The 14,552-nt window shown below is 52.1% G+C and overlaps 1 protein-coding gene across 41 annotated transcripts in view; it reads left to right on the forward strand.

Moving 5' to 3' along the window:
• Positions 1-14,552, forward strand: part of LOC127489004 (trafficking protein particle complex subunit 9-like) — a 279,821-nt gene that overhangs the window by 57,441 nt on the left and 207,828 nt on the right. Inside the window, exon 2 of one of the 41 annotated variants that reach the window (XM_070063891.1) lies at positions 11,547-11,693. The exons of the other annotated variants lie outside the window; for them this stretch is intronic. The gene's annotated coding sequence lies outside the window, so the exon portion shown is untranslated. The remainder of the gene's footprint in view (positions 1-11,546; positions 11,694-14,552) is intronic. 41 annotated transcript variants of the gene reach the window in all.

Genomic DNA, 14,552 nt, shown 5'->3' on the forward strand with positions numbered 1-14,552 from the left:
GGTGTCCGTAGCCCGTAATGTCTTTATTCAGTCTTGAGGGGATCGGCATTTTGGCTGATGGCATAACTTTGCTCTTGTGAATTGAGCTGTAGTAAATATGGGGGCAGAGAGAACTCTTTTTTTGTATGCTGATTTCATTTCCCTTGGGTGCATTCCCAGAGCTGGAGTGGCTGGCTCATATGCTACATCTGTATTCAGATTTCTGACTTATCTCCATACTGTCTTCCACAGTGGTGATACCAGTTCACATTCCCACCAGCAGTGGATTAGGGTGCCTTTTCCCTCACATCCTCAAGGCCATTGTAATATCGGTTTGCATTTCCCTGATGGCTAGTGATCCTGAGCATGTTTGCATGTGTTTGTTGGCCATGGAGATTCCCTTTCTTGAAATAGTTTGCTTGTTGAAGTCCCTTGCCCATTTCTGGAGTGGGTGGATTGTTTTACTGTTGTTGAGCTTCTGGAAAGATTCTGGTAGTTGATTCTTTATCAGCTGCATGCTTTGCAGCTGTTAGTTTGCCTCTTCATTTTGCTGAGTGTCTCTTTGGCAGTGCAGAAGCTTCTCAATATGTTGTTGCTGTTGTTTGGTGTCCTCTTCCATTTCCTTCTTTAATCTTTTGTGATTCCCAGATATTGAACATCCTTGGTTAAGTTGATTCCAAGCTCTTTTATTTTCTTTGTAGCTATGTGAACAGGGTTGGTCTTTGAAGTCCTTTCTCAGCATGACATTGTCTGTGTATACAAATAGGCTGCTGATGTTCTCTGCTGCCACTTTACCACACTCTACTCTGAGTTTCAATAGTCTCTTAGTGGAGTCTTTAGGATCTCCTATATAGAGAATCATGTCATCTGCAAATAGGGATAGTTAGACTTCCTCCCTCCCAATTTGTATCTAACATTGAGGAATGAGAGAAAAAGTAGCAACATGATAATGTGCATGTAGCAAATGTCAGCAGTGACCTCCGATGCTACCTTTCTGTATTCTCTCTTGCTTTGTGGGAGACACGATTTGGCCTGTGTCCAACATGATCCATACTTTAAAGGCAGGGCTAGACTGTGGGGGGCGGTGAGTGGAAGCAGACCTGTGTTCCGTGGAGAACTCTGTAGATCCCAGGTGTTTCAAGTCCTTGTGTGCGTGGGTACGTAAGTGTCTGAATAAGTACATTCCAAAGATTTCCTCATGCACAAGTCAGAGATAATGCCACGCAGAATGTTTGTAAGGAAGAAGAGAATGACTGGGTACCAAAATCCCTTCTAAGACCCAGTTAAACTCTTTTTCAAATTCTGGGTTAATAGGGTAGGTAATGTAAATAATACCGATTTCTAAAAACAAAAAGTAACTCTAGGAGTTGGCCTTGATGTGGTTTTTTATTTATAGCTATGGGTTCCTTTTTTAATTTTTTTTTTTACTTTTCTTGAAGATCATATTTATTTACTTGGCATAAGAGTTACACACAGAGGGTTCTTGAGGTAGGGAGGGAGGGAGACAGGGAGGGAGGGAGGGAAGGAGTGTGTGTGTGTGTTTGGAGAGAAGTCTTCCAGCTGCTGGTCCACTACACAATTGGCTGCAATGGGCGGAGCTGAGAGTATCTGAAGCCAGGAGCCAGGAGCCTCGCCGGGATCTCCTCATGGGTGCAGAGGCACAAGGACTTGGGTGTCTTCTTCTGCCTTCCCAGACCCCAGCAGAGAGCTGCATCGGAAGTGGAGCAGCCGTACTCGAACCGGCGCCCATATGGGGTGGCGTCACTGTGGGCCTTGGCTTTACCCGCTACCTCACAGTGCCGACCCTCCCGGAAGCCGTTCACCGTGGGATCCAGCTGTCTGCTACAGGCCTGGGAAAGCAGAAGGAGATGGCCCAAGGACTTAGGCCCCTGAACCCAGAATGGAGCAGCGGCTAAAGTCCCTGGCTTCTGCTTCAGCCACTGGCTTCTGTGCCAGTCCCGGCCTTTGTAGCCAGCTCGGGGGTGAACCTCCACATGGAGAGAGAGAGAGAGTGTGAGAGAGTGCTGGTGAGGCCCCCTGTACTGCCTCTCTCCCCAAGTGGCTCCAGTGAATGGCCAGCGCTGGGCCAGGCAGAAACCAGGAGGCAGGAGGCAGGAGGAAGGAGTCAGGAGGCAGGAGCTGCAATTAGGACTCCCGTGAGACATGGAGGTGGGGTCCAGAGAACATGGGCTCTCAGCGTCTGTGTCCCTGGGTCACCGCCTGGAGAGGCGGGACTGGAAGCGGCCCTGGAGCTTCAGACGCTGGATGCAGCAGTGTGCAGAAGCGTCCTGGGGTGCCATGTGATGGCCTGTGGGGAGTGCATCTGCGCCTGGCGCTGTGACCCAGAAGTGCACCGGCACGCCTGGCGCCGACTGCCCAGCGGTGCTCCGCTGGGAGTCAGTGCCACGTCTACTCCTGCCTGAGAGCCCGTGCAAGCCATGAGGAGAGGAGCCTTCTTCGACGCTGCTGGCCGAGCCTGAGCCTGAGGGAGACCCAGCGGCCCCCGGGTCAGGCTGGCATCAGGAGAGGCTGCGTGTCGGAGGCTGCCGCGCCATTTCCCAGGCGCGTTTCTATTCTTCTGCCCCTTCGGGAAGCAACAGCCTTCGCGGACCTCTGTCCCGCTGGCAGACCGCCCCCCCTCCGCCCTTGGAGGTGAGTGAGGCGAGGCTGTTGCAGTGTCCCGCTGGGTATCTTGGCTGCAGGCGTGCCTGTTGCTCTTGGGTCCTGAAGGCGCGGGTGGAGTCGCGGTCGTGCAGTGCGGACAGTCTGGAAGGGTCCCCAGGGTGCGAGCAGCTGTGCGAGAGCAGAGGTGGCTGGGTCTCCTCCCGGAACGGCCTTGTGTTCTTGTCTGTCTGCTTTTCGAGGGCCCAGCCAGGAAAGGTAGGGTCCACCCTCTCAGGGGCCTTTACAAGTGTCCCTATGCTTTCCACCGTCCCAGGTCCATACCCCTGAACTATATGACGGAGGTGAAGCCTCAGGACTGTTGGCCAATGGGCGGAGTGGGGGAGTGGACGTTAGGAGTCCGCCCTCAGTCCAGGCCCCATGTCGTGCGTTGTAACCCACTCAGCCTGCCATGCTGCCCCAGGCACAGAGGCCAGTTTTCATGTCCAGACTGCCATGCTGTGGGGCAAGTCAGCACACTGGTGGGAGCTGCCCTTCCCTCCTCTGAGAGGGAGGCCTTGAACAGGAAGCTCCACCACAGAGTGGGGGTGTGCTGTGTTTTATGAGCTGTGTAGCCTCTTCCTGAACTTGTGACATGTTCTGCCTAGGAGGGCTGGGTCTGGGGGCCTGTGTTTTTATCCAAGACTAATTGTCATGCACAGATACACATTCACTTACTTTAATGTGCTTGCCAGCTTTTGCTTTTGTGCTGTTCTCCTAAGTTTTCCCTGCTTGGAAAGATAAGGAATTAGGACAAACGTGATGTCCTTGCTCTGTAATTCTTCAGCCTCTAATGTTTTTCTTCTCCTTGTCCAAGTAAGATCTTTCTCCTCCAGAGATATACCCCGGGTCATGCTTCTGGAACAGGCCGTGTGGGCTTCCTCCTCTGAATCCCTCTCTGTCACAGGCCTCTGATGTGTAAGCACTTCCCTGGGCTTCAGGAAGGAGGAACTGTAGCTAACAGTTATTGATGTAACTTCTTAAGGCCAAACATCAATAACTTCCCTTAATGTAAAATTGGAAAAACCATAGGATTCTGCCCAGTAGACTTGAGTCCAAACTCTGTTTTCTGTAATTAATCATGTGGCTGTGAAAGAACCATTTAGCTTTTCCTTGCCTTCATCTCCTCCCCCCAAAGTGAGGCCACTGGTGCTGAGCTCCTGTGAGGACTGAGTGAGACGCTGGGGAAGTGCAGTGTAAGCAGCAGAGGTCTCTGCAGGTCTGTGTTCTCCTGGAAGCTCCAGGGAGCTCTTGCACTGATTAAAGTGACTTTACCGTTTCCTGCCAGTTAATGCTTTTGCCTATACATACAAGTATTAAGTTATGTCAGCTGAATTAAATCCATCGTTCCCTATGAAATGAAATGTGACTTTATTTACTCTTGAAAATTCATGTTACTTAGAGCTAGAGCTAGGAAATGAGGAGTGGTTGTGTTGGTCCACGTGTCTCTCATCTGATTGTCTATCCTCTCTCTCTGTCCCTGTCACTCTCACCCTCTCATCTGTCCATCCATCCATTTATCCATCTTCCTGTCTTTCTCTCCCCATCTGTCTTTATCTAATCTATCCATCCACCCACCTACCTTTCTGTTTGCCCATCTGTCTATATATCTGTCGATTACCAATCTATCTGACCATCTTTCTATCTATCCATCTTTCTATCTATCCACTGTCTGTCCATCCACCCATCTATCCATCTGCCTACTTTGCTATATGTATACTTATGGTGTCCTGTAATATATTATTATATGATAAACTCCATCCTATTGTTATTGTGATGCTTCCATCATTTCTGATTTGGCCAGTGGGGGCCCCTTCAAGAAGTCTGCTGTGTCCTTTGTCACATGCGTAGGGTTCATCTTATCTAACACTTCCCCTGCTCCAGCCCTGCAGTCAGTTGCAGCCCAGCCTAGCAGGCTGTGTTTCAGGTGTCTCACATCTACAGCCCCTTCTCTGGTCGTGAGGACCCTGCCCTCCACTCTCGTGAACAGCTACTTCTCTGTTTTCTCGTCTGTCACCTGTTGTTGTCCTATGTGTCTCCCTGTGTAGCTCTGCCTGCCTCTGCTGGGGTGCTGCTGGACCCAGCCCATGGGCCCTTCCTGCTCTGCCTGGACCTCGTCATCCGTGCTGGGCCGGTGCAGGCACCCACCTGGCTCTGTCCTGTCTGGTGGCATCAGGACTGACTTGTTAGGGGCAGGAAGGGAAGGGGGTGGGTGCTGCTGGATGCATTTGGATCAATGAAGACACTCGGCCTTAGACTGTTAGTCTAGCATGCTTGGGTCGCCTAGAAATGGTTCAAGTGGTTATTGTGCGGGTACTATTCTGCCTTATTTCCTAGAGTGTTTGCAGCAGCACACATAAATATACATTAAAAATAGTCCTGCCAGAGTGATGGGAAAGCAAGGGCGCGATGGGAAAATAAAAGGACAAGTTCTGTTAGTACCTGGAAGTCTTAAGGTACCATGTGAGGGCTGGAAGGGGCAAAGCATGACCCGGCTGTGGCCAACAGGAAGTCAGCCTGCTGGGTGCTGAGGTCCTCTGTCTCATGAGCAGACAGGTCCCGTCACACTGGGGAGACACGTCTTCGTGGTGACAAGGCTCATGGGGTCTCAGTGAGGTGACCTTGGGGTGCAGGGGATGGCTTCCTGCACAACATCACTGCAGAGGTCTCCTTCAATCCCAGCAGGCGGCTGTGCACATGCAGGGTGTGATACCCCAGTGTGCTCACTGATGACCAGCGGTGTGCCTGGCTGGCTGCTGTCTGGCTTGCTCCGGCACCACCACTGAGAATGTCAAAAATGACGGGTGGACTGCTGACACATCAGCTTTGCCTGGTGAATGTGATTTCTCCTAAGTGAGCTTTTGGCAGGAGTCAGGCAGCACCTCGCAGAGTTATGTTCTCAGGCATCAGAAAGAAGTGGCTGGGGGTGGGGGTGCTGACTGAGGGCGGCAGCTGCCTGTCACAGGTGCTTGGTTCCCGGCAGTCCTCCAGCGAGCTGGTGTGGGATGCTTAACTAGAGGCACTGCATACAGGTGGTCTGCTCTTCCTCAGTCTTGCTTCTCATCCTCACAGTTGAAACATGATGTTAGTCCTGAACTCATGCGGGGCTTTAAACCCCAGAGTCCTGCACTGATGGGACTGTGAGGGTGGAAGCCTCACGCAGTCCCACGGCCTAAGAGTGCCTACTGGGAGATCCCCAGGTCTTTGGTGGGTGTTGCCCGGAAAAGATAGCTCTCATGTGATTGTGGATGCCTGAGTCAGGCCCAGCTGTTGTGTCCCCTTCCTGGCTGGCCAGGGGGTCCTTCTTCTGTGTGCGCTCCACCCAGCCATCTGCCACCCTCACAGATGCACAACAGGTGCCGCGACCAACCTTGGAGTTGAACCTCCAAAAACAGTGATCTGCAGAAACCCATCTTTCTTCATGGGTATTTGTCCAAGGTATTTTGCTGACCAGTCCTATACAGCAGCTCTGTGGACTGGGCCATAGTCTTCCTCAGAAATCAAGTCTGCGGCTATTTTAACGTAGTAGCCAATGATTTCAAAGTCCTATGCCCAGGAATGCTTAATTTAAAAAATATTCACATCAGGTGTTGCACGGCCCCCTGCTAGCTCCAGGCAGCCTCAGCGGAGGTGCATTTGGAGACTGAAGCACCTTGTTAGTGCTAGGCAGTCAGCTGCTTGGAAGATACCTGCGCTGGTGAGTGAATGATCACACCTGCTGTATAGGGCTGTCAGACGCACCTGAGGAGAGTCACCTCCTTGTGATTCTGGTGCCAGAACAGATGATTGAAGCCATTTTCTTTTCTGTTGAGGTCTCTTAGTTTTTGACGGTAAAGCTGTTTTAGCAATTTATAGGAAAATACTTACCTCTTCTCTGGAGCAGGAGAACCTGAACTAACCTCACCCCTAAATGGTTTCAAGTAATTATGATGCAAATTAATAATAAAAAAGGAGACAAAGTGCATTTCTATTTTAATTCTATTGCAGAAGTCAATTAATCTAATATGTATTGAGTGCCCAAGATGGGTCTGGCTCTGTGCTAACTGCCAGGGACTCAGTCATGGTCAAGGATTACTGCCAGGAGGGCTGCCAAACCCTCCGTGGGCACTGCTGTCTGGAGGTCCTGCCGAGGACAGCCAGCTCAGATTACAAGCCTTCCGCTTGATTCTCCACAGAATTGCCTACAGAGGGGGATGACCAGTAGTTATAGCACCAGCCACAAATAACCATGCAGACCAAAAGCACATCTTATTAAAGAAGAAATAGGTGCCATTTCCCACTCCCCAGTGAGCCTCCGAGTTGGGGTGGTGATGTGGGCAGGGAGTCTGCTTTTTTAGGAGCTATTGCTGAGCTCCTTGCACCTGGCAAAGAGCCCTAGAGTTACTGAATGTATTGAAATTTCTAAGAATCTAAGGATCTAAATCCCCCAATTAGAGTTCTGAGTGCCTTTGGTGCTTTTGCAACTTCAAGTTTAGGTTTAATTATGCAGCTTGAGGGGGGATCATACACATTTAATCACAAAGAGGCTGAGAGGCCCAGCACTGAGGCAAGCTGTCAGCCTCACAGGTGCCCCCAGGGTGCTGGCCCTGTGCTCTCAGCAGTTGTAAGCCCTGGTCCTGCATTTTCTCCCCTACTTGGTATCCTCCTGGAAGTAGTTCTCAAACCAGGGCTGTTGGAGCCAGTGAGGAATGTCTGTAGCATTCGGAAGTCAGAGCAGGGAGGTCTTGTCCTCCTCTGCAGTGTGGTCAGTGCAGGACCTGGAGCATGGGCGGCTTCCCTGTTGCTCCACCTGCGGCCTGGTGAGGCTTCTCACAGCCATCGCCCTTCTGTTACCTGCTCTCCAGTGCTGTCTTCCACGCTTCCCTAGAAGGCAGGCTGAGGAACTAAGAGGGCAAGAGAAAAAGGAGTGCTCTTTGTCCTGTCTCTTCCCTCCTGCCCACTTGATTTTTTGTCAGTTTGCTAATTAGCATCCCACGGTTGCTTTGCTTGATTCCAGTTAGCCACAGTGTGCTGAGCAGAGCCAGGCTTTCCAGATAGAATCTGGAAGAACATTCCTTCTCTGGGACTCCTTACCCCAGGGATCCTGCTCCGCCATAGGCAGTGTCACAGGCCGAAAGCGTGAGTTCTGTGGTTATCTGTGCCAAATTATGTTGCATTTAGGGCAGGAGCCCTGGACATTTTCTGTGGTAGTGGTGGGGGGCATATTTTGTAAAATGACATAGATGCAAAAACTTGAGCTATGACCACTAAGCAAGGGTACTTTTCTGGCTGACCTTGCCCTGAGAGCCCTCCCCTCCAAGGAACATTGTTGAAGGCTGGCGCCATGGCTCACTTGGCTAATCCTCCTCCTGTGGTGCCTGCACTCCGGGTTCTAGTCCTGGTTGGGGTGCCGGATTCTGTCCCGGTTGCTCCTCTTCCAGTCCAGCTCTCTGCTGTGGCCCGGGAAGTCAGTGGAGGATGGCCCAGGTCCTTGTGCCCTGCACCCGCATGGGAGACCAGGAGGAAGCACCTGGCTCCTGGCTTCAGATCAGCGCAGTGCGCCAGCCATAGCGGCCATTTGGGGAGTGAACCAGTGGAAGGGAGACCTTTCTCTCTGTCTCTCTCTAACTCTGCCTGTCAAAAATAAATAAATAAATAAAGATAAAAAAGACACAATATAATATGTAGTTTCACATTTATTAAAAATTAATTTTTTTGAAAAAAGTATACATACCAAGAAGTACACACATGTGTACAGGTAAATGAGTTTTTTGGCCTCTGATCTCATGCATAACCAACACTCAAGAACGAAGAATGACTGTTGCCTCAAGAGCTCTTGGAATGCTTTTACATATTTAAAAAAATTTTAAATTTATTTTCATTTTATTTGAAAGGCAGGGAGACAGAGAATGAGAGAGTGAGAGTGAGAGCGAGAATAAGAATGAGAGAGAAAGGGAGGGAGAGATCTTCCATCTGCCGGTTCACTCTCCAAAATGGCTGCCACAGCCAGTATTATGGGTAAAAAAACAGTGAAGAAAGGCATCCTCGGTTCTTTGCCACGAAAGAAGCATTTCCACCTAGACACAGCAGTGAGCAAAGCAAGCTCTATTTAAGTCAGAAACCTGCTGCCACTGCAGCCAGGAGGGTTATCCAAGAGACACAGCCCCAGAAACTGTGTCTGTCCAGTCTCTTAAGTACAACTTCAGGGGTGAAAAACAGAATAGTAGCTAACAGTCCGTTAGGAGGCTGGGGCAAAACGCATCAAAAGGCTGGGTTTGTAATCTTGTCTGTCCTGTCTTGCCTGCTCATGATAAAACAAAAAGGGCCTTCTTTCTGTTTTCACTGTAAACTGAAAACTCAGAGGGTGGAATCACTGCTTCCTTGCTATTCTCATGGGAAAGGAGTGGGATTGGCACTTTTGTCTTGCTCAAGGCAGCTTTTGGGGGGAAGGAAGCCTTCTGGGCCATCTTAAAGAGATTTCCCCTTCTATTGCCTTTTAACTCCCTGCCTCCTCCAGGGCTAGGCCAGGCCAAAGCCAGGAGCCAGGAATTCCCTCCAGGCTCCCACATGGGTGGCAGGGACCCAAGTACCTGAGCCATCATCTGCTGTCTCCCAGGATGTGCACTAGCAGGAAGCTGGACAGGAGGCAGAGTGTCTGGGACTCTAACCGGGCATTCTGACCTGGGCTGCTAGTGTCCCAAGTAACATCTTAACTGCTGTGCCAAATGCCCATCCCTTTTCCATGTTTAAGAACACTTTAGGTGGATCTAGATTTTTCTCTGCTTACAGTGATGATTCCTTGGAAGTACAGCCAAGTTCATGTTTAGGTGGTGACTGTGGTGTGGAGTAGGAAGCTGTTTGTGTCCCAAGAGACCTGAATTGTCTTATACATGAGTTAACCCTCAGGTGTAGAGCAACTGTGTCCTAGCCCAGGGGTCAGCAGCAGGGATCCAGAACCTCATGTCTTCACTGCGGTCCAGTGCTGTGATTTTTACACCAGGGACTCTGCTCTGTGTGTGCATAAGTAAATGTTGTTTTCGGAAGGGGCAGAGGAGGGGATTGTGTTGACCTACTACGTGTCAGGTGCTAATACAGGTGCCTGACATGTGTTTCCCAGCTTAGTCTTGGAGTGACTGCTGAGGTACATGGGGATCTTACTATTTTTCAGGGACTTCTCACTTTTCCTACCTTTCCAGTGAAAGAGCCGAGGGCCACGCAGTGCCAGTGGCCTCTGGGATTGGACGCTGGCAACTCCTTGCCCTGTGGTCATGGTCTTTCTCCTACCTGAGAATGTCTCCCAGGCAGATGGTGAGCACTGGCCACAGGCAGGTCCCTAGGTGGCCGGGTGTGGGCCTGAGGCTCAGCCTAGCCTTCAGAGGGGCCTGTCTGAGTCCACGGATTGTGCAGCTGGTATTTCCAGAATGTTCACAGGGCTGGATTTGCAGTAGTCAGGAATGAGCTGCTTAGCCTTGAGCTTAGCTTCTGAAAGATTTGGAAGCTTGGGATTCTATTCAAAGTCTGAGTCCTGGACTGGGTGCCTGGCGGGGACACAGAGAGGGCTCTGGTGCAGCTGTCCTCTGCAAGCTTCCAGCAGAATTGAAGCAGACAAAAGACGCGTAGTTCTGACGCTCTCTGGTAAACGGGACACAGGGTGCCCACAGGAGAAGGGGGGCGGACGGGGCATGTTCGACATAACCCGTGGTTTTCAGGATGCTGGTTTGTGAGCTGCAGCTCCTGCCTGCGAATGCCGTGGACACTGGCTGAAAATCACAGCTGTGACCCAGACTCTGCAAAGATGGGGATGGGAAGTTGTCGGGTGTTTTTGCTGGGTGCAGTGGGGATGCTGTATGTGAGTGTATGTAGCAGGTAGGGAAGAGGACTGTACAAGGCATCTGGAGACCCCATCCAGCCCGGCAAGGCTGTGGCTTCGTGGGTTTGGTACGGCAGTCCTCATTCTCCAGTAGAGGTTGGGCTACACGGTAGCAGAAATTTCCCTTGCAGTCTCATTGCAGACTTAGTGCTTTGTTGCAATGAAATCTAATGCCAGCTGGGCCCTTTTCCAGGCCCCTGAACTCCCTGGGGTTGCTCTGTGATCCTGGTTGCTTCACCTTCCCTGCGTCTGGCCTTACAGTTGTGGAAGGAGAAAGCAGGAGGCCCAGGCTTCCTCTGGGAGGGAGCTGCATGGTTCCCACTCCTCACCTGGTGGCCAGAGCTGCTCCCATGGCCTTATCTCTGGGAGGTGGGGGTGGAGGGACATGCAGGTGCGTTGCCGGCAGTGTTGTTGTCATACCTGTTCTCCCCCATCCAAAGAGGTTTCCTTAGCAATATTCCTGAGCTGATCCACCACCTTGCCAAGACTATCTCCCAGGAGAGACCCCCCACCACCACCGCCATGGTTTCAGAGCCAGCATCTCTTGCTGTCATCCATGTCCAGCCATGGGATTTTGGGCTGTGCACTTAATCTCTTGTTTGATAACTGGTTATGTGGAGATCATACTAACGGCACCCAAGCTGACGGTGGATGTGATGCGTCAGTGAGACCACACAGATGAAGTGTGGGGTTGGTTCTGAGGGTCTGTGAGCCAACCCACTCCAGGGAGGCAGGGTAAGGGTCAGGTGGCACTGACAGGAAAGCAGGGCTGCTGTTGGCCTCTGACCTCCTGAGCCCAGGGCAGCCCAGCCTGCTGGTTGCAGTAGCAGTGGGGGCTCATCCTGGGCCTTGTCTGTGGGGCCAGGGGAAAGTGGCTGTGCCCCCATCCTGGGCTCACTGTGTGTGGCATTCGGCTGCCTTGCCCTGCTGCTGACTTTGAGTGCTTTCCCTTCCTTTGGTTCATCTCCTCTGACCGATCCACTGTTGCTCCCACACGTCCTGTTTCCCTGAGGCCAGGCCAGCGTGACCGCTGATGTCTTTGTGCCATTTGTCACAGGCGTGTGAAGCTGTTGAACCTCCCCACCAGCCTCCAGCCACAGACAATGAAAGAGCTTGCTGGGTCAGAACGTGTTGGCCAAGAGCCCCTTCATCTACTCGCCGGTCATCGCACACGACCTCAGGGAAGAATGCAACAAGAAGATAGGTAGGCCCCATGGCCCCAGCTCTGTCCCCCTGCCCTGCCTCCCACTGCCCCTGGCACCTCTGGATGTCAGCGCAAAGCTCCAGGCTGGCCGCATGTGTGCCTTTCCTCCCACGGAAGCTTGTCTGGTTTGCTGCCTTTGGCAGGCAGCTGCCCGTGGAGCTGAGTTTTAACGCTCTATTTCATTGACGGCATTTTCAGGAAAGTCCCAGGAACTGGAAAGAGCTGTGTTTATTGAGACTTAACACAGATGATGTCAGAGTGGCAGTGGAGACAAGCATGATCTCACATGGTCCGTGCTGACTTCCCACCCAGCAGAGAAAGCTCTGCTCTGGGGTTGGGTCGTGTCCCTGGTGCCGTTTCCCCGTGAACGCAGGGAGAGGGGGAGCAGAACCCTGGTTCTCTTGAAGACCTCACCTCTGCCCTTCTGGCTCCAAGCTCCCTGCCCCTTCCCAGGCTGCAACCGCTCATGTCTCTCCTGTCACTGACCCAGGGCACAGTGTGCCCCAGGCCCTCCCTGTCCTGTGTGCGGGTGACCTTTGCAAGGCCTGGCCGTGGCTTGAGCTCTCTCCCTCACTGCCCTGGAGACAGACACCAGTGTCCACTTGCATATGGGGTGGGGATTGCCTGTCATGCTGGTTGGCCTGTGTGTCCCCATGACAGATCTACAAGGGCAGGGGCCTGCATTTCCTAGACAAGGAGCCCAAGCTTAGGGAAGGCCGGGCCCTGCCCAGAGGCCGACTGCCCTTGGTCCCCTCCTGGTGTGGAGGCCCAAGGCTGCTGGCAGCTCTCTCGCTCTCGGTTTTTGATCCTCAGCACTTTCTGTGCTGCCTCTTTATTTCTGGTTTTGATTGCTGTGCCTCCTTTTAGGGAAAAGGCACCTTCATTAATTAGAGGCCCTGCCTCGCATACCACCTCAGCTGCCTACCTGTCCTGACTCCCCCACCCCCCCACCTCTCTCACCTCTGCTTCTCAGATCCAGCCACATGACTCCTTTCTGGTCCTTGAACACATGACTTGTCCCAGTCCCACGGCTTTGGTCTCTGCATGGAACTCGTCCCGCTGCTGTCGCTGCCTCACTCACAGTCATGCTGCTTGGGTCTCTGTTCAAATATCGTCTTCTCAGAGGGGGAATCTGCTGCTCCCAGCACTCTGGAGGCCACCCTGCCCTCAGCATCCCTAGCTTGCCCCTCGGTAGTGCCTTTCCTTAACTCAATTAGACATTTGCCTCTTTATGGCTTCCCTCCTGCAATGTAGCAAGAGGCCAGGAGCTCTGTGCTGCTCCCTATCCTGTCCCCAATGCCACAGCATAATGAAAGAGTGAATGGAGTGGACAGGGCTTGTCCAGGACCTCACTGCCAGGAGAAGTGGCCTCGCTGCTCAGTCTGTGCTGTCCACAGTGCCGCGTTGTTCCCCGCAGAAGGGACACTGGAGTGCTGTGTGGAGCTCATCATCGTAGTGTTCCTCCTGCAACTCCAGCACCAGCTGGCCTTAGCTCCTAGTAGGGCCTCACTGTAAACATCACCAACAAGTTGCAGGTTGTCAGAACTCCCTGAAAACAGTGCGTCTTTGGAAGTAAAGTTGTTTGTTCAGCTACAGGGCGAGACCAAGGTGGGAGTCCTAGACAGACCTGTGCTTTCTGTCCCTGGAGATCACTTCTTCATTCAGATGCTGCTTGAGAAGAGGCTGGCTCATATTTTTGTGCCTTTAGTTGTCGCATTAATTTTAGAGGAGTTGATTTTTATCTCCTTTTATAGACGGAAAAACACAGACTCAGAGAGATGGTTTCCTATAGGTTACTTAACTGCTTAGTGGCAAAGCCAAGAGCTGGGCTCACATATCCCCAGACCAAGTGTCCCGCTCCCAGGGGTGCTCTCTGGTTTGCTCTAATGTGCACGTGCAGCTGGTGTGGGCCCCAGTTAGCTGCAGATAACACCTGGCTCCTAAGGGCTCAGGTACAGCGTCATGGCTTCATGGTGGTGTGGCAGCCACCTGTACACCATTCTGTCCTTTACTGTCAGTGTTCAGTGAATCATGTGAGCCAAGTTCCTGGCTAGTCTAAGTGTTCCAAGCATGCTGACACTGGGCTGCACTGAGCTAAGCCAGAGGGTTGCAGCCTGCCCCTACCCACCCAGTTCGTGCAGGCTGGACAAGTGCATAGGAAGTCAAACAGGGAGACAGGATGTCGGTGGAAGAGGTGCTCCTGGGTACCTCCCCTTTGAACCTGAGCAAAGACTGTGCACTGGGAAGGCGGGGCCAGAGAGGCTCTAGAGCAGACTTGTATAGAGGGCTTAGGGGCTGGAGGCCAGGCTCCTCTTCTTGAGGCCACCTGTGTGATCCACAGGGCCCAGCACAGCAGGGGATCGGGGAGCCCCTGGTTACAACATTATTAAGGATTCAAAGACAGAGACATCAGAGCCTTAAACTCAAGGCCTTGGAGCTTGGCTTGGAGTCTCTGCCCTTGTGGCTCGTGCCCAGCATCCAGCCTCATTACTGTTCTTTGTTCTTCAGCAATTGATGAGGCTTCCTTTTGTGAATGAGGCCCAAAGCCGACACCAGGTAGGAGTTCTCATCATGGTGGGATGCTGATGCTGCAGGTGCCTGTTCACGGAGAGGGTGGAGACTGAGGGGTGCACATCGCCTGCCCTGAGCCAGCCAGCCAGGGCATGGCCAGGCCCTGTCTCCTTCCCTCGACTTAGAACTCGGCACTCAGGGACTGACTGTTTGTTTGTTTACTTTTCATTTTATTTGAAAGGGAGAGACAGAGAGAGAGCGAGGGAGGGAGGGAGACATGGAGAGAGATCTTCCATCCACAAGTTCACTCTTCAAATGCTTACAACAGCCAGGGCTGGGCCAGTTCAA

This window comes from Oryctolagus cuniculus, chromosome 19 (assembly GCF_964237555.1).
Source record: "Oryctolagus cuniculus chromosome 19, mOryCun1.1, whole genome shotgun sequence".
Taxonomy (NCBI): domain Eukaryota; kingdom Metazoa; phylum Chordata; class Mammalia; order Lagomorpha; family Leporidae; genus Oryctolagus; species Oryctolagus cuniculus.